Raw genomic sequence first — 24,676 nt, forward strand, 5'->3', positions numbered from 1 at the left:
CTTTTGCTGTTTGATCTGATTTCAAGGTCTGCCACAATACAAACAGAGCTGTTTTCTTCCCTACCTCTGCTGAGGAGTCATGCGAGGCTTTTCAGCTGCTGTTGCTTCATTTGAACAAAACAACAACAAAACCTTCAGGTCCAGCATCCCTTTCTGGAAAAATGTTCAAAGTCTACTAAGTTATCATATAAATCAGCACCTAGCAACAGATCACTCACAGTACGTATGGATGTGATGTGATTCAGTAATAAACAACTCAGTGATATTCACATTGCCAAATGTTTTTCCCAGCGCTACAGGACAGCAGTGCCAGCTCAGGATCTGAGCCTTTTGATTTCTGCTTGTTTGTTTGTTTGAGAAACAACACGTAGGCTGTGATTTTCATTTCAACCCCTTATTCTCTATAGCTAGCTGGGTTTCTGCAAGATCTGGAAAGAGGAGGCGGATCCTGCCGAATCAAGCTCCTGTTGTGTGGTGGCATCAGCAGTGGAGCTGGCTGGTCCAGTGGTGCAGTGCCCAATTGGGTGCTGATGGTCAACCACAAGCGAGCTCGAAGGGGAGGCGTTGATCAGTCTCCTTGTTTACCATTGATAGCCAAGGATTCAAGATCTTGAGAAGGCGAAGAGCTAGAAAAGGGCTAGAAAGGTGTGGAAGATGCCTCCCTTCCCCTCCAGTTTTCATTTTGGCCGAAGTCTCTTGCTATGGGCAGTGGCAGCCATCAGTCTGCCCTGGGAGAAGCGATTGCTGCGTTTGGTTCAGGAGGTGAATCTGGCAACTGAGGGAGGCCATGAGTTGAGCTGAGCTGTACCCCAAACTTCTTCCGTGACCCCCAAAGCAGTGGTGGGGTTTCACAGTGCCTCTTCCTCTGCAGCAGGAGAAGGAACATTCTCTGTCCTTGGAGGAGGGCTGTGAGGTTGTACTCCTTGGAATTGGGAAAACCTTATGAAATGCAACTCAAAATACATTTTTTTTTTTTGTCTTACACATCATTCACAGCAAATACTTCCTTTTGAAGAGGACAGCAGTTTATTTAAAGATGTGGTTCATAATCATGTTCTTAGCGTGGTTTTAAAAGGACTTACTTGTTCCTGTTGCGATATTTCTAAGTGTGATTGGGTGAATGAGGAAGAGGAAGCTCTGCAAGTGGCTGCATAAAAATTTCGGTCAAAGGCCCAAAAATTGAAAACCAGACAGACCATGTTATTATTTGTTAGCGCCTTGTTCTCTGGTAAACTTAGGAGTTGCTGCAACTATGGCAAGTAAATATTGAGCCGTAAGTGTGAACTTTGTGTGTTTAGTGCGTCTATAACAAGATCTTTCTTTCCCAAATGGCGGCTGAGAGTAGCAGAAGCATTTTGTTCCTTTGTACTGTATTCCTTAAATAACCCTTTTTTAATAGTAAAGGGATTAGCTTCCATGTGTATATTTATCTTGGGTCTCTTTATTAGATTTGTTATATCAAATGATGTAGAAGTAAAGGCTCAAACCCCTGAAGATACAGCACAGTATTCAACACAAAAAAATAGGAAGAGAACAAAGTTGCAGTATATACCTCAGCATGTTTTTTATACTAGATGGAATGTTATTTGTATTTATAATGCAAATGCAGGAATTAGGTTTACATTATATGTAACATTTTCAGTCCACACCATGAGGCCAAATATAAACATAAGGTTGGAGGAAAGAGAAGGGAAGGGGGTGGTCTGGCATCCTTCCTTATGCAACCAGGAGTGCACATGAGCTCAAATAGCATTGCTGAGGGTTGGTGCTGCCTGTGGTTACCTGGTGCCACTTTACCTTGGTTTAATTCCTTCAGAAAAAAAAAAAAAAGAAAAAAAAAAAAGAAAAAGAAAAAAAAAGAAAAGTTAAGTGAATCAAACTTGTAAATAGATGAAGTAGAACAGATTTTATTTCCCAAGAGAAAAAGCAGATTTGGTGGCACTATCACATTCCATACATATGAGACGTTAGTCAGATTTTGTGTTCTGAAAGCCCAGGTATAATTACTTTTCTAGAAAATCACTGTTTTTAAAACTTGAAGTAAAATAAAAAGTTGTAAACAATAATGAATGATTTTGTGGAACTTGAGAATACTTTGATTTTTTTTTTTTTTTACTTTGCTAGGAATTTAGAAAATGCTTGGTTTTGCTTTGTAACAGATAATCTTCTGGGGAAAAAAACAAACCATATGAATCAGTTTTTCACTCACCAATTCAATAAAATGCTATGGGAGTGATAATTCTCTTTATTAACTTGCTCCAAGAGCAAAAGCTAGCACAGGGACATGTTTGTCTCGTCAGAGACCCAGCAGACAAATTTTAGGGGATTCTGTGACAAGTGAAGCTGCCAGAGTCCTTCAGGATCAGTGCCCAGGGCTGTATTTATTGAGAATCATCCCTGGGTTTCTGAAAAGCCTTTGATTGACATCATTAAACAGAGGCCATTGTAGAAGATCAAGATGCACAGTGTCCATGAGTTAGGTATGTTACCTCCATCATTGTTTATTATAGTGCTAAACAGGTTCCAAGCTCTTACTGTCTTGTCTTCTTTTCCATTTTCTTGTAAAACATCTGAAATCCTATCCCGAGGCACAGAAACGAGCTTGATTGATTTCAATTTCATGTTCTTTAACTATTTAACTATTGCTTTGGCTGTCTCATGGTAATTCATCTTGTAATTCTTGTATAAGCTCTACAGGCACCTCAGAAAATAGTAAGAAAACTGCAACCTGTAATTTGGAGAAGACCACTGTGAAAGACTGACCATGATACAGAACAGTGCCAGTTTTGAGAATGTTTCTGTATCAGCGGAAGTAAAGCTATGTGACTGTATACTTCCAAACCACTTTTATCTTGGGTTACATAGGTAAAAACAAAGCTTTTAAAAATGGCTATTTTAAACTGAAGCCATGAAACTTGTGTGCGTGTGCAAGCTTCAAGAAGTGTGCAGTGGGTGTCCTGGGCAGGCGGATATGTCAACAGGTCACAGTTCACCCAAATAACTGAATTTCTCATTCATTTGTATCCTATAGGTTTATTTTCACATTTGTGTGAAGTGAATGACAGTGTTTCACACTGAATTTACCCAGAGCAACAAACAGCTCACGAAACTTTCAGTCTTGCAGCCTTGGACATTTAGCTTTGAAATGTTTGCCCTTCTTTTTCAATGTGTGCACTCAGACTTTATTTATTTTAATATTACCAATGTGACAAAATGCAGAGCTGTGGGCTAGATTCTGATCCTTTTTATAGTCTTTCTTCCAGTGTAACTTGGCTGAATTTGCTGGAGCCAGTCTTGATTTACATGGAAGGTTAGTCACAGATCCCTCCTTTTTTTCATCTTTTGCCTTCTAGATGACTCTTGTTCCCTTAATTTTGTGAAAAATGACTGTTGTTGCTAACACATGATTATGATTTCCCATTCAGACTGTAATCCCCAATGGAGTCTCCAGGCTGGTTTAAGATGATATCTTTGGTGAGGGATTGTAAAGAGGAAGCTGAACTTGCTTTGCTACAGGGACATCACCACTCCCCATCCCACCGCTGCTACTGCAACCACCACTGTGCCTGGGCAGTAAACACTGTTGGTTAGAAGGAGTAGGATGTCCCAGGCAGGAGGGATTTCCAGCAGAAGTTCTAAGGCCACTGAACTTTCTCCTCTGTTTTTTGTATAACTACCAGTGCTGCCTGTTAGGGGCAAGGACAAGGCTTGCTTTCTCACCCTTTCACTCCCTTCTTTATTCCAGAATGGAACAAGACTCTGCACTAGTCCCTGGCAACACTTAATATGTAGGTGTGAGCAAAACCACCTCATTGATGGTGAAATATGCTGAGAGACACAGATTTTGAGAAAGGCCAAGAGTCCTTAGGCTGACTTAGACCTACTGACAGTCTAGATGCATTACCCTGCTTGTTATGGAATGTTGTTCCTGTTCTTAGACAAGCATATATTGCTCTAGACAAACCAGAACACATCAAATGATATGTGCTTTTAAAGTATGCTTGTAGTATCAGGGCTGAAAAGGGAACAGTGGGGATTTTTTTCAATGCAACCAAATAGAACTGGCATGTCCTGCAGGACTCCCAGGCAGCAGCCTCATCACTCTTAATCCCCACTGCAAAAACAAACACAGCAACACTTGTCTGGGTGCCAGATAACTTTGCTGTAAATGAAGTGGAAGGAGTAAAAGCTGCTTACTGTCATCTCTCTGAACTACAACAAGGTGGCAGCGTACCTCAGGACATCATTGACGCATCTGCAGCTGGCTGGCCATTAGCTACCCCTGCTCTGGGACACCACGGGCGTGTGTATTATATATCCTGCATCTGCTGTGGCAACAGCACCCCTAGGCACCCAGGGATCATGAGAAGAGATGTTATTGATTTTCTGTCTCTGGTAGAATAATGGCCATACCAGGTCACACTGTAGGTCTCCCATGACAATCAGAATTAGATAGTAAACCATGAATCTAGGCATCAAGCTGCATGGGTGTGTATATACAGAAATAGCTATAGGTATGTATGGAAAGGATCATTGAGACAATAGCCCACTTTTGGTAATCAGCGCTTTTAGGGGAGCATCCTGAGGCAAAGCTTCTGTCCAAGCCACCATTCTTCCTGGCTACTGATGATCACAGCCTCCATGAGATTTCCACATTTTAGCCCATTTATACTTCTGTCCTCCAGAACATCAGTGCAAATAACTACCACAGTTTAACTGTGAGATGCAGCATGGGTGGCTCTTAACCACAGGTGGCTGTGGGTAGTTGTCACAGGCAATGGATCAAAGTGGATGGTGGAGCAAAATTGGTTTTGTTGGGTGGTAAATCCATAGATCTGCTTGCACTTATATTAGGCTTTCAGGAATCCTACTGCTGCATGTTCTCTGGCTGCTGGGAAGAAGAACTGACTTAAGTCACCACTGAGGAGTCCCCACATAGATCTACTGAGCACCTCAGTGTCATGTCCCATTTGTTCCTTCTGTCCATTGCTCACTTTTCCTACTTGCTTACATCTGTGCACACAGGAGCTCTTTCTGTATTCTGAGCTGAGGTTCCTGTGTGGCTCTGCACATGCCAGCAAGGACCTGCTGAGCATGGGGACCTCTGCCTTTGTTTGGGAAGATAGAACCACAGAATCATTTAGATTGGAAGAGACCCTCAAGATCATCAAGTCAAATCATAACCTAACTCTGGTACTAAACCATGTCCCTAAGAACGTGATCTAATACATCTTTTAACCACCTCCAGGGTGGTGACTCCACTGCTTTCCTAGGCAGCCTGTTCCAGTGATCTTGGAGCAGGAATGAGTATTTGTACCTGGGTGTGTACAGACCCAGAACAAGTGTCCAGTACTCTGTGGGAAAGAAGAGGAGGAGATCCTGGTGTTGCTTTCTCAACAGCATGTGTTGTCTCATATGCATGTTGCTCTGTCACTCCTGCTGCAGCCACCAAAGTAGCATGACAGCCCTCAAAGACTCATAGTGGGCATGGATTGCAGGGGTGAGACACCGCTACCCTCTGTGAAAAGAGGACACTGATCACAGCCAGCAGAAGGGCTTCTTTGTGCTTCTTCCACAGCTTCCTTGCTCCCAGCTGCTTGACTTCTCTGGCTGATAAAAACTCCTTCATTTTGTTTCAGTCTGGTGCTTAGGGCTGTCCTTCACACAGAGTTATACTTTGCAATGCTGACTGCAAGCAAGAAGCTTAGAGCTGGCTCTGTTTTACAGATCATGACAGATGAAAGACAGAGGACTGGGAAAAGTAATAATTTGGAAACTAGATAAAATGGGGAAAAAAGGCAGACATGATCTTAAGAAGTGTAAAATGGAGGACGAATATCCTTACCAGCTTGTAGAGATGATACCAATGTCTCATTCATTTGGAATAACTTTTGTGTTTTGGTTTTGCCCGCTGACATATGAGCTTTTTATTTTTTTTTGTGTGTGTATAGAGGGTCCTGTTTTATAGCTATGTGGGAAAGTAGCATTGACTCTTTTAGTTAAAGCAAGGCTCTCTCTGAAGTAGTTTTGCCTTCAAACTTCTTCTGAGAGTCAGGTTACCTGCTTCCCACTGGAATTACATTCTTGTATTACTTTCCAGCCTGACTTTGTGGTTGGAATGAATTTGGCTATTCTTTTGCAGTCAAAACAAGAACATGTTTCTTCTGTTATTTTTGCTTCTGAGTCTTTTTGTTTTGTTTCTCCCCCCATCCCCAGGACAGTGCATGGACAGATACAGACTTCCTGAAAGTACTTTTGGAATGAAACAAGCTTAAACCAGTGACTAGTCACACAGCTTTTTCTGATATCGTAGAGATCTTTCTCTTTAACAAGTGGTCCTATGGCTTCAGAGGAAATGACTGCAGAATTGGATTCAAGCTTGAATTCCCTGGGTATTCATTATAGCGATATTAACAGCTGCTTCTGTTGGTTGTAAATTCTGTCACAGAACTTCAGGATTTGGTCATAAAGGCGTACATTTCTTCTGCTAGAGTTACCTGAGAGAGACAGCCCTGGCCAGGAGAAAGGTGAGGCTGGAGCAACAGGGTGGCTGCATGTTCACCTGAATTCTTCAGCAGTTTGTTCTAAAGGAGTGTAAAACAGAACTGCAGCTGTCCTCACTTCTCTGAGAAGATGGGATGGCAAGAGCGTTGCCTAATCTTTCCCAAGAGAGGTGTTTTGTTGGAAAATATCGATTCACTAGGAGCTATTTCTCCTGAATTCTGATTTCAGGTTGGAACAAATTTCTATCTGGCCCACAGACTAGAAAAAAAAAATGGCTGTGGTAGATGATAAGAATATGCAGTCCTTGGCTGAAATGAGTATCTGTGATCTGGTTGGAAAATGGAGAAATTAATCAGTATGTGACAAGTCCTGGGACATGTGTTTGGTAGTTTCAGAACGTATTTCACCACTTTAAACTGCTTGCATAACAGCAGGAAATAAAATCCAGCTCTGAGGTTTAAAGTGTTTACTCTGTGAAAATCCTCTGAGTTCAATCTTCTTCAGATATTTATGATCCAGTGCAAATTAAACCTTAGAAGAAGGTTTATGAAGCATGAACGTATACATAAGCAAATGTACACACTTGGATATGCACATCTGCACATTCTGCATTGGAAAAAAAATAATTGGCTCAGAATTACACAACTGCATTTAGTTACTTGAAGTAATTAGGGCAGTGTATGTGGCTTAAGGAGGAGCCATGAGGGTGACTTTTTATATGAAATAATAACTTCTCCTAAACTCCTAACTCATTAAAATATGAAGTATATAAACTGGCTCCCTTGTTTCAGTGGTCTCCTGGGACCACAGACTGAAGAGCCTTGTTGAGTTGGCGCTGCAGCTTCTCTACACTATGATAATGGTGCAAAAAGGAATTTTCAAATAGTGTTTTGAGTTTATCAACATACTAGCTACTCTGGAAATCATATTCAGCTGCATGCATAGGATGGGATATGAAAGGGTTAATAACATATAATTCTATTTGCAGTAGTGTTTGTGTATTTTTTACATATAGAGAAAATAGTTTAATCCTTTGTGGTAGTCCTCTTTTCGGAAGTGCATAGGTCTATCATTATGTATGTTCTACTTCTGCCTTCTCTCCTTTTCCAATTTGGGGGGTGTGTGTGGTGTTAATTCATATAACATGTGGGGAAAGAATCACCGTTTCAAAAGGTTTTCTTCTACCAGTTTTCATTAGCAGTATTCAGGCTTTTTTGTGGCATACTGTGTAAAAGATGCTGTGTGTACAGTACATGGAACAGTAGCAGAAGATAAACTGGTCTGGAAAAAAAGCAGACTTGGGAGACCTAGAAATACTAACATTATTTTGAGCTAAATTGCTAACACACACTTTGTAGTAGACAAAAATTTTACTGGGGTAATTTCCTGGCATTCAAACATATGTATGAGAACACCTGCTATTATAATTCCAGCTTTATGCTCCAAGTGAATAGAATTCAATAAATGTTACATTTTGTTCTCATTTTCCATATACAGACTTCAGTTTCAATTTACATAAACCATACGCTGTGGAGTGTTTTTTCTGCTTCCTCTCTTTATTGTTCTCTATATTTTCTTGTACATGACAACACTTTGAAAAGATTTGCTATCTTTCTGAGGCATACTGAATGAGGAGACTTATTGCCCAGATTTATTCTCCTAGTGTTAATTATCTTACTTTGTAAATAAATCCAGCAAGCCTAAGGCAGAATATTACATTTTATGTGAAAGATAATGATAGTCAAGTGAATTAGCAAACATACAGAGCCTGTTTGTTCCGTGCTTGGCGGTACTTGTACTGCCATGGTATTCTAGATTACCTGTCTTTGGTCAACAAATTGAAATATAATAAAAGGATTTTTTAGCCCATGTTGTGCTTCTGAATGCCTTGATTTAGCAACGTATATAATGCTTGGCCTGTTGGGAGCCTGAAGTTAAAGAATGTCTTGATTTACAGTACAGATGGATAAAATGATTTGAAAGTTAGTACTACTGCATTTTCTCATTTTCCTGCTACTTCTAATTGTTTGTGAACTGTACTTTCCTATTGTTTCTACTAATCCTTGGTACTGCAAGTATTATTAACAGGTTTAATAACAACCAAATGAGATATGAGTTTTATTTTGAATTTTGGTTTCTACATTCACATAATAATTTTTCAATTGTAACATGAAGTAATAAAGTACTGCTTTGTTAGCCACAGCTTTGTTAGCTATGTAAAATTGTGATCATATTGTGTTTTAATAGTAGGCATAATTGAATTATTACTAATCAAGAAAACAAATTAAAAGTTCTTTCACTAAAATATTTAATTTGCAGTGTTAATTTGCAAAAACCCAGGGGATTAAGGGGATAGATCCTGTGATGGGTGCTTAATTTGATGCACACAGTGCTCTAATCCTAATAACTTTGAAATGTTGGAAGAAATCAGTTGTGCTCATCTGCCATTGCCTGAGAATCTTGCTTGCATGTAGCAAATGTTGGAATCACTTGAGAGGACTGATGGAAAATGACAGCACATAATCTCATTCCAGTGAATCTATGTGCTCTCAGCAGGTTATTACTGGGTTTGTCTTGATACCTGTAGATTTTGCAGTTTAATTTTTTTGTTTTGTAGACTTTCTAACTGATCTTCTAAAACCTATATCACTTCTGAGGGTGCAGACAGATCTCTGGTTCCTTTCTTGCTGTTGCAGAGTTGCAGAATGGTTCTTGCAGCTGGAGAAAAGCTCTAAATGGGAGGGAGACCATTTGCTCTTGTAGCTACTACACATGTCACAGAGACGGCCATGATTTCATTAATGGGGAGGAGAGCTGGGGAGAAAGGAGCAAAAGGCCTTGTGGTCTCCCTCTTTCTCCCGTGCCCTAACCTGTAGCCATGAAAACTTCATCTGGTTGCATGTTATCCTGCAAACAACTATGAGAAAGAGATTTGCTTATAAAAACTGCCAGTGTTACCTATTTTCTTTCTTGATTCATCCCTCATTTGTGTTTAGAGTGATCTTCCAAATAGAAAATCAGTAATGAATTGATTTACTGTAGTTGACCAGAAGTGTACTGATGACAACTATGTATTAAATATACTTTTTTATGATGAAGGTTGAAACCCTTTCCTTTGGCCCCCAAGGCAAACTGAAGAAGAGATGGATTTTGTTTGCCCTCTGACCTGTGCGTGAGTCAGTAAGGACTGGGCGATGGAGACGTCTTTGTTAGCACTGTTCTTTCTCCAGGCTAAAGTGATTCTGCTTTCCTTATCAGGCAGTAGTATCTGAAGCAAACAAAAAAGGGCTTGTGAGCCAGCAGATACCTTGTATGACATGTATTGGTACAGAAGTTGCTGTGGCCTTTGGGTTACCTTTGCTCATGTAAGGGAAGGAATGGCAGGGAGGAAGGAGGGAGGCCTGCTCCCAACCCCGTGGCAAAATAACTTCTTGTTCTATGGAAAACAGCAAATAAGAAACATTCTGAGGCAGTGCAGGGTAGCCTTGGCTTCCTGCAGGCACTGACATTGAAATGATGATGGTTTATGCTATCTGGTCAGAGATAAACTTATCTTCTCCAGACATTTCCATAACATTCCCTCAGCCAGAGGAGCTGAGATTCCTGACCCAGCTCTCTTACTTGTCTCCTCTTAAGGTGCAGTGTTTACCAAGCATTTGGTGAGCTGAAAACACTGGTATCTGCAGCATCTCACAGCAGGAAAATGTCAAGGCTTTTTCACGAATCTCTTAAGTTTTTGACATACTAGTAAAGTACAACAAACAAGCATGAACCCCTCTGAATTCTCATGCTGCTTCTAAGACTTCTGTTGCTTTGATTTTTTTTGTGTGCTTGGTTGATATTAATTAATGCAAAAATAAAAGAGATGCTTTTATATTTCTTTTGGAGCTCCTTTTGATGCTAAAGTTGCCCAGGAGTGCATTTGTACTCTCCAGGACTGTAAAATACAGGGAGTTCTTCAATTAGCACGTACTCTCTCCCAATACTGGCTTTCCTGCTCTGTCTTTGTAAATATGCCACTTCTGCTTCTCCTTTTGTCCTTTATCTGAGTGTTTTTTCTCCCTGTCACTTTACAGTAGCAGCTGTAATGTCACTGAGCCACTTCTGTGCCTCCCTGTCCTTTCTGTATCAGTCAAGCCATCTGGGACAGAGAGAGCACTTCGAAGGTCACAGCCCCACCTTTGCTCTGGCTGTACATTGAAATAAAAGGTAGAGGCACAAAGGAAATTAGCCGTGATTTCAGTGGGGTGATCTGAACCATGGACCTCAGTTCTAGTTCTGATGCTGGCTGTCCCATTTATAACTCACAGATGCATTGCCCTATGAGAGCAGCGCTTTGTGGTTGTTAAAGGAACTGGGATTTCTGTAGAACAAAATTTCCCATGCTGCAATATGGAAAATGTCATCTGACCAGTCTGTGATGCAGGTTGAGCAATGGGGATGGGAGTCACGTGAAAGATGTAATATGGTCAGGGATCCTGAGCAGTAGCAGATAACAGGAGGAGAAAAATCCTGGACTAAAGCAAACAACTCTGGTTAGTGTTCTCATTACATTTAATTACCTGTGTTCTTCTTTGGCCACCCCATGGCAGTCCATGCTTTCTGAGAAGTGCAGTGCCCAGGCTGGGTGAAGTAACCTTGCTGAAGCATTAACATCTACAGGTGAAACAAATTTTTGTATGTTCCAAGGTGACAATTTTTTAGGGTCATTGTTTGTTTCTCCATTTGTTTTTGCAACAGCATGACACCAACATATACTTGTGACCTCATCTGACCTCCACATCCACCCGTTGTCCACGTTGCATTTGTGCAGCTGATAACTACTTCTTCATTTGTTCCTACTGTATTATCATCTTACTTTAAATCCGTTCCAACCAATTTCTCAAATCCTTTTAACTTCTAATTCTGTCCTCCCATGTGCTTGCAGCCCCTTCCAGATGCTTTCTATACTGTGTATATTATAGAAAATGCATGTTCTCTATTTCACTGTCTCAGTTGAGACCTAAGCAAGAATCACACAGTATGACCTTCCTGTCTGGCAGGGAACCACTGAGAAGCACTTTATAGTTTTGTATTGTGAAAGAGCATTAAAAAGGCTGTATATTAACTAAAGACAGAGAGCATCTCCTACTTCTGTCTTACAGAAAGGCCTTTTATCCTGTCGTAGGAGGAAGAGTGACATGATCTGTCTCTGATAACTCCACATTATCTTTTCCTTAATACTTTACAGCCTTCTGGGTGCTTGCAAAGAGAGAGCTTGTTTCCTCTCCTGTTGCCACGTTTCCTGTGAACTGAAGTTCAGCAAGGCCAGGAAATTCCTAATCAGTTAGCATATTTGTTGCTCCCGGAAAGATAGCAAATTTTCTGCTGAATGGAAGTTCCCAAACACAGCCCACTCTATCTCTTATGTGGAGATAACTATTATCATTATAACAGTTTAGATTTTCACTGCTTTTTTACAGAAACTGTGTTTTCCAGCTATACTTTTAATGGAAAATTTCTGTCAAGCTTACTTTCAGTAGTCACTGCTGAATACGTTGTCTTTTATTTAGTGAATTACTATGGCAGTGAAAATTGTGGTAGTCTGCTTTCCAAAATAGTGGGAGTCAGAAAGCGAAGTCCTATCCCTGACGCAAAAACATTGATCTGGCTGTAGCTGTTACTACTGGGAGATCTAAATACATCAGCTCAAATTCACTCCAGAGAATTAGAAGCTTTTACATGACAACTCATTTATCTTTCCACAGAATGTAGAGAGTGCTTGGATAGCAATTTAGGTGCCACAGTTAGAGAAAAGACTCTAGGTGGATGACTTTGGGCAACAGGGAGACAGTAAATGCACTTTGAAGTCAATGATTTACTGCCTGAAGTGATGCAGTCACTTAACCTCCTGAAAAAAACATGGGGACCTCACTAGAAGTGGAATGGCCTGAGAGGGACTCTTTGTAAAATCAGTTTGGCCATGACTGTAACTGTCCAAAATACTGAGACTATAAAGACAGGCTGATCAGCCAACTAATTTAGGTCGTGATCCAAATTGCACTAAAATTAATGGATGGACTGTGACCTCATGAGAGCTGAATTGGGCTCTAATAGATTAAAAAATTCACTCAGCACAAGACACTTTAAAATAGTTTTCTTGCTGTTTAAAAGTTATATTTAGTTTAAAAGTTATAGTTAGTTTAAAGGTTTTAAGCCTGCCTCTTAAATTAGTATCTGCCTATGGTGAACTGTGAATGACTGGTCTGGATTACAGCAGAGCAGGAGCTGGTGAAACCTTTTCCTGTTCTTGTCTTTCCTCAACATTTTCAGTTTAAGATTTATTCCGTATCTTAACCCTATCAAATATAACCTCCTTTGACTTTTAACTTCATGTTTTTTCATGTTAATGTCTTGCACAGTTTCAGCTTGCTGGTTTTAGGGGAGAGATTAATCACAGAATCAGGTAGGTTGAACAGGACCTCTGGATGCCTCTATTCCCACCTCCTGCTCAAAGCAGGCCTAGTTAGAGCAGGTGTCTCGGGTATGTTGCTGTTGAGTTTTGAGTATCTCCAAGGATGGTGACTCCATGGCTTTTCTGGGCAGCCTGTCCCATGGTCTGGCCAAAACAGACCTCTGCTGAGCAGATGGCTTCTAAAATGGAGCTCTGAAAGTCATTGTCATCATCTCAGTGGGTGGACAAATATACTGGGTTTTCTCTGGAAACAAGCAGGCATTCATAATTGTAGACAGGCCTAGAGAGCATATGTGCAATAGATACCACATCCTCGTATTTTTTGGTAGCCTCAGTATGAGTTTAACTGTTGTGTACATAATCTGTAGTCTTGTTGGAGTTTTTCAAACAGGGAGAAAACCGTCTCATCTTGAATACTGTATCTCTCACTAAGTTTTTCTGGTTGGATTTCTTTGTTGGCTGCTACAGAACTTGCTGTTTAGGTTTGATCCTTCGGATGAGCAGAGAAGATCTCCAGGAGGCTGTGGTGGACATGGAACTGTCTGAGCTGGCTGCTGAGTCCTTTACCTTGACCTAGTTGCAGTGGCACTTTCTCTTGGGGTGATTGACATTGGTTTGGTAGAAAGCCTGTCTGCACGCAGGCAGCGGGGAGAACATTAGCTCTTGTAGTCTTCCAGCAAATGCTTGGGACAAAAGTCTGCCATGGTGCTGGCCTCCATCCCTGATGAACTGCAAAAATCAGTTTGAGAGGACCAGAAAAGCCCAGAGGAACTGTAAGGCCTAGGCCTACAATTAAAGCTGGCTTTCTTTCCTTCCAAGCCAGGCCAGCAGACTCCAGGGCTTGTCTCTTAGAAGATTTAGCATCCTCATTTCTTGTGGCTGGGCCCTGCTTTGCTTTTGGGACTGCAGGCAGCTGCCTCCTCTCCTCTCTGTTAAGGTCCATCAGTAATGCTGCAGTAAGCTACTTTTTTCTTCTTACAGCCTCCTGGAGATATGTCAATAAACCATGTGCATCATGTTATGGGAAATACTAAATGCAGTATCTTTCTTATAATATTCAATTTTCTTCCCCTCAGTAAGCATTATATTAAGATTAAATATAATATTAGCTGAACAGGTTGCTTATATTACTAGCAGCATGCACTCATAGGGATACTCGCTACACTGCTGGGTTTAGAGTTATTTCTTTTTGGGATGATTACACTCACTTCTCACCTTTAAGTACCATTTCTAGTTTCCCAAGCTCTGGAAAAACCTAGCAAAATAATAATTTTGAGACCCGTAAATCAGAAGAAAAAAAACTTTACATGTGTTCAATCTGACATCTCATTATTTTCTTTAATCTCAGGGACTCTCAGTATTTTAAAATACTGAAATTCTGCTTTGACTAGCCTTGCTCTGCAGCCTTATACTGTCTAGGGCTGTTGAAAACAACCTCAGTTTGGGCCTCAAAGCTCAGATGTTAATAATACTAATTAACTTCTGGCATGCTAAAATGGCAAGAGTATTAAAATAGTTTTTCATTTTGTATCCCTGTTTTGATTGATTGGATTGTTTGTATGTCATTAGGCTACTTATTTATAGCAAGGATATGAGTACTGCATTATGAGCAATGGAAGTGATTTCTGGCTGCTTAGCTGGAAGTCCAAATGTTAGTTTTTGTTAGTGTTAAATTAAATGAAAGCACCATTTTGTTCAATTCTTCAGTATCCAAAATAAATTGATTACATAAGTGCAATTAAGAAAACAGGCTTAATCTCCCCCTTTATTGTGCAAGTTGACAGTGCCAGTATTAGCCTGCAGACTTCATGACTTGCTTATGAATATTGTACATTGTTTTGCAGTCACCTAATAAAATTAAATTTCCTGAGCTGGAGAAAAACAGTACAATTATTTTTAGAGTAACAGCCCAGATATCCACAGCATGGAGATAAGTCATATTTTATCAAAATACATCCTCAGTAGAAAACACTTTGCAAAACATGTCTTAATAGAGATAGTGTTTAATCTGGCTGTTGTCTCTGGATTTTACGTACACGATTGAGTTCATGATTTAACACTGTTTAAGTCAGTGGTTGTGCATGATACAGTCTTTACATTGCAGAGCTCAGCTCTTAATTAAACCAATCCTTTAAGGAGATAAACAGTCTTATCATGAACACACACGCACATACACAACTCCCTCCCTAAAAAAAAAACCAAACAAAACAACAACAACAACAAGAAACCAAACCAAAACAACAACACATTAAAACCCAATACTTCCTGATAGGAAAAAAATTAGGAACAACCCTTGCCTCCTAGCAGAGATCTTTACTTTATTACAGACTCTGCATGTTCCTCCTGCACCAGAACTCAGTTAATAGACTTTTTTGTTTTAATGGCTAGAAAGCCCTCAGTCTTGGAGAACTCCTACCTCCCTTCTTCCACTGCATTTTTTTGACTCTTTTTCTCTCTTATTCCCATCCATCTGTAGAATAGCAGTGAAACTTTTGTTGTTGTTGTTTTTTTTTACAATCTTTGGAGCCCAGTTTAAGAAGTTACCCATTTGTGTTGATTTTTACCTTGAAAACTGTGTGTAAAACTTGAGGTCACCTAGGTAGTTTGTTCTCTCGGATCATCTTGTCATGGTTTGATAGCTATGGAGTCCTTCTATCCTCTGTAAGCGGAGGCTGCTCCACCTCCAGGGCCTTTGCATGGTCCTGATGACCGTGGTGTTTATGAAAAATGGTATTTGGTTGCACAGCAGCCTGGGACCAAGCTAAGAACAGAATATCAGTCCCTGGAGTGTCGTTTTGGTTTCGCATCTCCTATTTCCACCCAAACAGCCAGGGCAATTGCCATGCCTTTGACTTTTCCTGTCCCTGGAGGTTTCTGCCCATCCAGGTCCAAGGTATATTTTGGGTCTGGCTTCAAGCTCAGGTGGACTAAAACTGAAGAAATACTCCTGGTGTGATTAGGGACTGAAGGAGGAGAAGTGATCTAATGATTTTGGTTTGTTAGGTAGATGGAAAAATTATTGCATTTTAGAACTACAAAATGGTTTCTAAGTTTAGGTGGGTTTTTTTTCAGTTACATGTGTTAAGGTTGCCTGCTGGAAATAGATGGAAATGCAGACGCAAATTCTGCATAAATAAACCAAAGTAGACCACAATGCTATCACCGATGGTCCATGCTTTAGTATTAACTGGCAGTTATGTGTTAAGTGTTCAAGTGAGAGAGTGCTCTGCAATGTTAATGTGCTTTGCACTGAAGTAGGTAGCATGATGGTCCCCAGGGGGACAGTAAATGTTACACTTAACTCATTATATCGCTATAGAGTTAAAATCTGATTAAGATATCTGAGAGAAAACAACACAGAGAACGTATTTACAGGAAAACAGATAAAAGTGTGTCTAAAAGGGAAATTTAATTGAGTGGGAAACAGACTGGAAGTGCTAGCAAGCTAAGTGCTACTGGTAGTTGTCTCTCAGATTTTCCTCAATAGGGGTTATGGTTTGGTGCCAGAATGCCATAGAAAGATGGCATGCAGAGAAAGGCACAGACGTATGAGGTGTGAGCAACAAAATAATCTTCCTTTGTTGTACCTGTAATAAATAATAAACCCAGAATAGTGCAGGATGATGAAAGGACTAAATGATTGTCCTTAATGAATGCCTGTGTGCAAATTTAAAAATAATTCAGTGGAAACAGAGGAGTCCTGAGGTTTTCTTTGGCTGGTGTTTTGCAGATCAGACTGGCTGATGAGTATAATAGTCTTGCCGGCCTTAATATCTATTAATTCAAATCATGCCAGTCATTAACTGTTCTTTTACCTCTTCTTTTTTTAGAAGAGGTACTCACGTATTTGATCAGTTCTTAATGAGGTGGCTCCATTAGATTTCTTCGTGTAATTGCAATTCGTGCACATCTGCGAGTAGCAATTTTGAGGTTTGCTTCTCATTTTCTCTTGTTCCAGTAAATCAATCACAGAAGAAAAAGTGGAGACATCCGAGGGGAAGATCTAAGTAGCCTGCCAGGCTGCCTTAAGATCAGACATCTAGCAGACTGGCCCAGAAAGAACAGCACCATCTGGACATGAAAAGAACCCCTAAGATGTTCTCACATCACACAGGGTTATTTACATGGTAAATGTGCATCAGTAAAGCCTGTCAGAAATCTGCAAGCTGGTCCGTGTGCTTTCCAGCAGCTGTGGGTGTTAAAACTCCCCGGACTAGCAGCCTGCAGCTGTCCTTTCATTAGCTCCCCGTGAATTTCAGCTCTCACTGAAGTTCAGTTTCTAGATGGTAGGACTACTTGAAGAAAAACAATATCTTTTGATTTATTATTTTTGGTTCCCTGGTATGAATCTGTCCCAAAAGCTTTTTCAATGTCAACAGCTGAAACATACTGCTTTATCCAATTTAAAAGAGCACTAGTGTTCAGGGTCTGTTTTTCAGCCATCTACAAAATTAAGCTATTTTAACTAAAGCTGTTCTCAAAGCTTAAAGACTAAGCATTCTGTTCATGACCATTATCCAGCCTTAAAACCTCTTGTTCCGCATGAGCCTTTGAGATAGCTTTGTTGCACCGTTTACCTAGCAGAAGTTCAGCTGGCCCATGGGTTAGCACGGCAAAGGCAGGCAGGTGTCACGTTTGGCCAGGTCACTCATGAATGAAGTGACAATAACCATCACTTATGGTGAGGGTGACTGAGACTGGGCTTTGGGATGCAACTGGAACAATGCGTCAGCCCGCAGCAAGAATGAGCTGCCTTATCAAGTCCACCAGACTTATGGGTGCTTGCTACTAATTTTAAATTCTCAATCAGTATTTTTAGCCATTGTACAGGTAGTGGGACTGGTTTTTCAGAAGCTCTCTCTTCAGGTCTGGAGGACACAAGTTGATCTTATCCCTCCGACTTGAGGAAAGAAGATATTACATCCTGCCATGATATTGCTTCTGTCTACACCCTCTCGCCACCCTTCAACAGCTGTCTAGGCTTTGGAGAAATGTAAGTGATGCCTTCAGTGTTCTGTTAAGCAGAACCCTTTCCAGGAGCTAATCCAACCCAAATCAAAATGTGATGAAAGTGAAGTGGAAAGGAAAAAGGCTGAAAATCCAGCCTGTGCTGTAATCACCGAATCACCCCATGAACCTTTCCCTCCTCATTTGGATTCATCATCCTACCTGAGGAAGCTTAAAATCTGACCAACTGCAGATGTTATCAAGTATGACTGTGTATTCTGTATGCAGAGCCCTGTGCTGCCTCCTGACTCTCTTTCATTTTTAGCTTCGGAGTAATACAGTGCTCTCATGATTTATTACACAAAACATTCTGGCAACAGAAAGGTTCAAGAGTAGGTGGGGCCATTATCGCTGTTATCTAAACCTTTTTGAAATATTAGAGACTTTTTTTTTTTTTCAAAATCAGCCTTTTTCATGTGTGCTCCAGGCTTTTCATTTTGTGTGGATAAAGGAATAGCCAGCTGACCCTTTCTAAACAGGGTATGATCCAAACACTGAAAATCAACAGCAAAAACTCCCAGTAACCTTAGAGGGACAGGCTTTTTAATCCCTTTAGTGTGACCACAAAAGAATCTTCTCCTTGCTTTCTGGAGGACAGCCTGGATATCTCCCCTCCCATCTGCCAGCATGCCTGCTTTTGTGAGATGGTGCTGGAGGGGAACAGGAACCCCCACCCCGAGTCCCTCCTGGTGCACGGCTCCCCTAGCAGATGCTCTGAAATTACCTGGATCACAGTGTAAGGAAGGAGAGGGCAGATGGGAACAGACTCATAGCTAGTAGTTTCTTTGCAAGGCTCCTGTGGATAAAAGACAGCTCAACATGGGAACACAGGAAGTACTGGCAGCTGTCAGAAACCTCAAGTTCAAGCACAGAATTATTATTTTCCCAGCACAGAGGCACCACATGTTGCGATGGGCCAATTGATGGTCATGTGAAGAGGGAATGGCCATATCACTAAGCCACATCTGTGAGTTGTGTAGTGGGACTGAGTAGAAGGAACAGTGTCATCATATCCTCAGCAAGAATATAGGGCTGTGGCCTCTCTCCTGCTCCATGTCCCCTTGTGTTGGGTTTGTCTGCTCAAGGAGTCCATATATCACAGCAGTGACCTGTGGATGCCCTGTGTAGTGGAGGGACATCTGTGCTCAGTACAACCCAGGTCTGACTGAAAACAGATGTGAGGTGGGAGCCAGCGTGTGCTTTGTACGCAGTGTAATGAGGAGCAAGTGCTGTGTCCTCAAGACACAGCTAATGCAACCTGCAGCAACGAAACAGTTGCAATTGGGTGTAGTAGGGCTATGCACAGGATGCCTCTTGGATGCAACTAATGCAGAGAGCAGGAATGAACTAGCCATGAATAAAATATCTGGAATATTTTGGAAAAAATAGCATCATAAAAAAGAAAAAAAGGCAAGCTGGTAGTTGCAGTCCTTCAGAGAAGCTTGCTCTGCAGTGCAGAAGCAATGAAGGTTGCTTTACTCTGAATCAAGAAGGGCATTAGTCAAATTATTTGGTTAGTCAAATTATTTATTCATTTGCTCTTATTTATAATAGCCTGAGAATAAGCCATGGCCAGTCTCTCCCTGGGAGAGGTTAGGGCATCTGCAATCTGCAAGCGCTCATGTCTGATGAACTTCAAACTTGATTTTGTGTGACCGTGTAGGGAGGAGGAGCAAAGGGTCTCTCATTGGCCCTAGAAATCTTGCAATGAAAATTCAAACCAGTTTACTTTTTTTTTTTTTTTTTGGTAGACTCTTATATGAAGATTATTAAGAAAAAAATGCATAAATGGGAAAAGAGCAAACTCAGGTCCTCTTTGCTGTTTCCATTTATTGTGTATTCCTACAGGCTCTCCAGCCTTTTCATTGATATCGAGCTATCAAAATTTAACCTGGGAAGATTGCCCGGACATCTTTGCTCTGAAAGAACAGCCTCCAGAAAAACCATGGGTACCGCATGCCCTCCAGCACCGTCTGTCCATCGTGGACAGCTGGGATGAGTAGGCTGATGGCTGGCAGACCTGAGGGCTGGGCTTGGTGCCGGGCAGGACATGCTACCACAGTGCGAGAAGCTTTGCATTCACGCAAGAGGAGGAGGAGTTTGGTTTTGAGGAAGGCTCTCATGCTATCTTTAGCAGACAGACCACTGCTGGGCTGCACTTCCAGAAACAGAAACAACCCTCTAGTCTGACTTCAGTGTTGTTCACATCCTTGCTGCTCAGCTCGCACTTTTGTTTCTCTCCAGGGAATAACTCCTACGGACCCTACATCGAGGCAGAAACCATCTACCTTTCCAAGGTAACGGTAGCTACTTAACCCTTCTCACCTTGCTGGGAGAACACTGTCCTTCTGGACTGTTTAGGGAACACTTGGCTTCCTGAGAACAACTTGCCTGTATTTAGATATTGCTTTCACCTCCTTTTCTAGCCAGGACTTAGGTGGTCTGCTGTCATTGCGATCTAGGAGTAAAGATGTTCTCCAGATGTGCAAACACACAGTTTGCCTGTGTCTTCTGCCCTTTTATAGAGGCCTTTGCCTCCACAACAGCAAGCTGGATTGTGTATGTGCTAAACAAGTAGTAGTCAGCCTGCAGAGGTGACTGTTAATGTGGGATGGATTGTGTTAGTATCCTGACTGTCAAGAGTTTGGCTGTAATAACTACCAGTGATTAATTAGATTAAATGAGCTGTATGTGGTAATACCAGTATTTATTGGAGTGGTTTTACTTTTGAAGTTCATGCAAGATCAGAAAATAGGTCAATCAGCATTTCTGTAGTCCTTGTTTGCAGCACTTACTGGTAAACACAGTCATTTGGCTTTGTATACCTCACAATCTTCCTTCAATCTGGAAAAACAGAGAAAGACTTGCATTTACAATGTTCCAAATATATTTGTCATGTTCTTCACTCATCTCTTGTTTTGCAAGGGCTAGTTTTGAGCATTAATTTCTCAAGTTAGCAGTTGAGTCAGTTTATGAATCTACTATTATGTTTTTGAAAAATTGGCCAGGAGACCAGTTTCACTGGTGCTGGCATGAATGTCCACAGACAGAATGCAGTGGTATAAATGAGCAACAAATTTATCAAAGGTTCTAGCTTCTTTTATCTAGTATGGATTTTTAAAGCTGATTAAAATCACTGAGAATTGTCATGTTCTTTCTTTTACATGTAATGCGGTTTTCCTTTCTGATATAATAGCCAAGATACTCCACACCATATGTGTATTCTTATTGTATTGACTATAAGAGAAGAAAATGTGACATTTCTTCAGAATAAGAACATATTTCTGGGTTTAATGACTCTAGATTCTGAATAGCAGTTGATAGTGCAATAATGTGGGATTTTTGGAGTAGAGGTGTTCTTGTGAGAGACGGAAAATACTAATTGAAAACAGAACAGGTTATTTCACATCATTATTCACTGACTGCATGGTCATCCGCATAGTAAATGCATTTTGTGGATATGGCAAAGCTGTTTTTTATAAGCAAACCTGAATAAGAATAGTTCATGCGAGCAACACATTAATACAGAAGATAGAAAGCAGTTGACATGCGAGTCAGAATGGGGAAAACTGAATTGGGAAAGAACAGCAGAAGTAGAAAATGAACAGACAAGCAAAATCGATATTTAAAAAATGTATTTTGATTTTTGTTTTTGTGCAAAGCAACAAAATATTGGGAGTTGGGCAACCCAGTAGGTATTTCTGCTCCATTGCATTGTAGATTTGAACTGACTGCCTGGTTCTGGGTACTCCTCACCTAACTTCAAGTAGCTGAATCTTGGACAAGGACAGCCCAGGTCAGCCACATAATCACCAATGGTAATCAAAGGGGTTGTAAATATGTAAACACCACCATGCAATGGTGTAAATAAGATCATTTATGACCTGTTTAAAAGAAGACAGTTTACAGTCTGTAAGTCATGTAGATAAATGTATACAAGGTTGTTCAAATGTTCAGGTTAAGTGGGTACATATGACTGGATTTCTTCTGAGACTGAGAGAACTCTTTCCTCTTATCAGTATTGAAGCATCAGGTGACATGTCTGTTGGTGAAGAACTTGAGGGCCTCAGGGGAACTGTGAAAGGAGGCTTTGACAAGAGCAAGTGCCCTCTCTTCCCTGCCTCAGGGAATGTTTCATCCTAGTTAGATGTTAGAATCGTAGAATCATTTTGTTTGGAAGAGATCCTTAAGATCATTGAGTGTAATCATTAACCTAACTCTGGCACTAAACCATGTCCCTAAGAATCTCATCTGCACGTCTTTTAAGCACATTCAGGGATGGTGATTCAATTACTTTCCTGGGTTGCTGTAATTGTGTTGCTGTAATTATTGTGTGTAAATGTGCTTTCAAAATAGTAGATGTTACTTCTGACAGTCCGGGGCTGTATGGACGTTGTGTAGCATCCACACAGCTCAGAACCTGACAGGATCTGTCCATGCAGTACAGTGCAATGCACCTCTATGAGGAGCACCAAAGGTAGAAAGGCCCAAAGAAACCTAGGACAAACTCATTTTTGTGGTTCATCTATCCTCATTGATAAAAAGAATTTATGTATTTAATGACTGGTGTGTTTGTTGAGCATGTTTTGGTGGCGTTTTGCACTTATTCCAACACATTTATTTGAATGCAGCTCTCTTGCAGGGCTATACAGGACAGTGTCTTGACAGGACTGGACAATCCTGCCAGAAGACTGCAGAAAACTCTGGTTCCACAAAATGATGTAACATCATGCCCTTGTTTTAAAGATAGACACTCACTATTAAAACCATGGGCTTAGGTATCTTAAGCCAACTGCTGTTCAGGCAACTCTCACTCTTACTCTGTGTATTGGGTGTTGCTAACTGGATAAGGCAGTTGTTCCAGAAGGTGTCTGTATGGAGTAGGTTAGTGGTTGTCTCCATGTGTGTTCATGCGTGTCTGTGGGCCAGCAAACAGTGAGACTTGGGCTTGCCTTCCACCTTAGACTCAGTGTCTGAAGGTTTCATCCACTGATATATATATATTTCCCTACCTGTACAAGGATCTCAGGATTTCTCTGGCTAAGAGCAGAGGCAGCACACAACACCTGCAGCAGGGAGCCCTTATCCAGTGGTGTGGACAACCTGTGCCAGGTCTCTGCCACATCTGCCCATTCTCGGACTGCTGCTCGCTGGTAGTACAGATGGGACACGGTGAAGCTGCTTTGCCTTGTGCACTGTCAGTGTTACTAGCTAAGCTCCAGTAATCAGTCGTTACTTCCATGGGGTATGCTTGCTTGCTTGGAGTTTGCCTGAGTGACCTGGATGAACAGAAATGAAATTTCATGAATGACACCTGCAGGAGTCAGGTGAAATAATTGAAACCCCTGAGGAATGGACTTTCCTGCGGTATGTGTAATTGACAGACCAACAATGGGGTTCATAGTGGGTCTCAGTTCTTTCTTATGTCATCTGCTAGTCTTCTTAGCAGGAGGAGATTTAAGAAATAGGATCTCAAATCCACAAAAAGGGATAATTATCCATAATAATAGAGAATGCAGCATGTGTGTTAAAAACGTATAGGTAAAGGGAAGCTTTTAAATCCTTGCAGAGAAACTAGCCTGACTCATGCTTGGATTTTGAACTTCTTAAACGTAATGCATTGTAATAGCATTATCAGTGCAAATATCAGTGAGCAGCTGCTCTGGGCTTCCTCTGACCTAACATGATTCCCCTTGAGAAGGCTGAGACTGTAGCATTTACATCCAGTTGAGTTCAGTTTTTGTCAGTCGCTCCACCTGAAAGGCAGCATCTCCCCTCTGGCTTTGGAGCCTTGTCCATAAAATTATGCATCCTTTGATACCAGTCCTGGGGCTAGAGGTGTGCTGGGCTATTCTCTAGCCTTCCACTGCCTATGTACCTCGGAGAATCTGTGCTAAAGAAGAGTGAATTATATTTAAGAGAGTATGAGGCTGAGACAAAAAATGAGAGAAGCCTTCCCAAGAGGGAAAAGACTTTATTCTGTCTCCATTCTACCCTAGCGGGGTAAAAAACCTCGAGTGGATGTGTGCCAGTCTTATTGCAAAACATAACCAGGCCTGGGATTTATTTTATCTACAAACTCCTGAGGCCAATGTTTGCTCCTGAGGCTCAGAAGAAGTTCTCTCTTCACTGCAGGGACTCTTGGGTGACTTCTGTGTCCCATGTGGTGCAAGAGATCAGAGCTGCATGTTGTGGTCTTTGCTGACCTAAAATGTCTGTGCGTCTGTGAACTGGGGAACAGCAAAAAGTGGAGCGGTTCTTTGTCAGAAAAGCTAATAGAATGCATCAGCACTGTGTTATTTTGCCTCCCCTGTTGTCATAATTAGATGCTATTTTGAGTTCAACAGTGTTAACCAGACCTTTCTTTTGCTGTTACTTCTTTAAACAGTTAACTTGACACCAAGTCCCACAAAACAATTATCTCCATTATTAATGGCTTTCACCGCTAAGGTATTTTTAACTTCATAAGAAAGCACACGAGAAAAAAGAATTCACTAGCAGATAAACATAAAGGCTTAAGTAGGGCTTTCACTGCAGCAGTTTTTCTTACTGCCTTCGAAGTTGGCTGCCTGGAATGTGTACAAGGAAGAGCCTCCATTTGACTGTGTCCTAGCTGGTGGTGTCTGTCCTTCCAAGACAGAGAGTTGGATGAGATGTTCTGGCACTACTGTTGAAGTTCCCTCTTTTTTCCATTAGGACAGGGAAAAGTTT

At 41.1% G+C, this 24,676-nt stretch overlaps 1 protein-coding gene across 1 annotated transcript in view; it reads left to right on the forward strand.

The window, feature by feature from the left end:
* Positions 1–20,155: 20,155 nt before the first annotated feature.
* TMCC3 (transmembrane and coiled-coil domain family 3) overlaps positions 20,156–24,676 on the forward strand; it is a 99,738-nt gene continuing 95,217 nt past the window's right edge. Inside the window, exon 1 of the mRNA XM_082047314.1 lies at positions 20,156–20,262. The gene's annotated coding sequence lies outside the window, so the exon portion shown is untranslated. The remainder of the gene's footprint in view (positions 20,263–24,676) is intronic.

This window comes from Streptopelia decaocto (assembly GCF_964273445.1).
Source record: "Streptopelia decaocto genome assembly, chromosome: 1".
Taxonomy (NCBI): Eukaryota; Metazoa; Chordata; class Aves; order Columbiformes; family Columbidae; genus Streptopelia; species Streptopelia decaocto.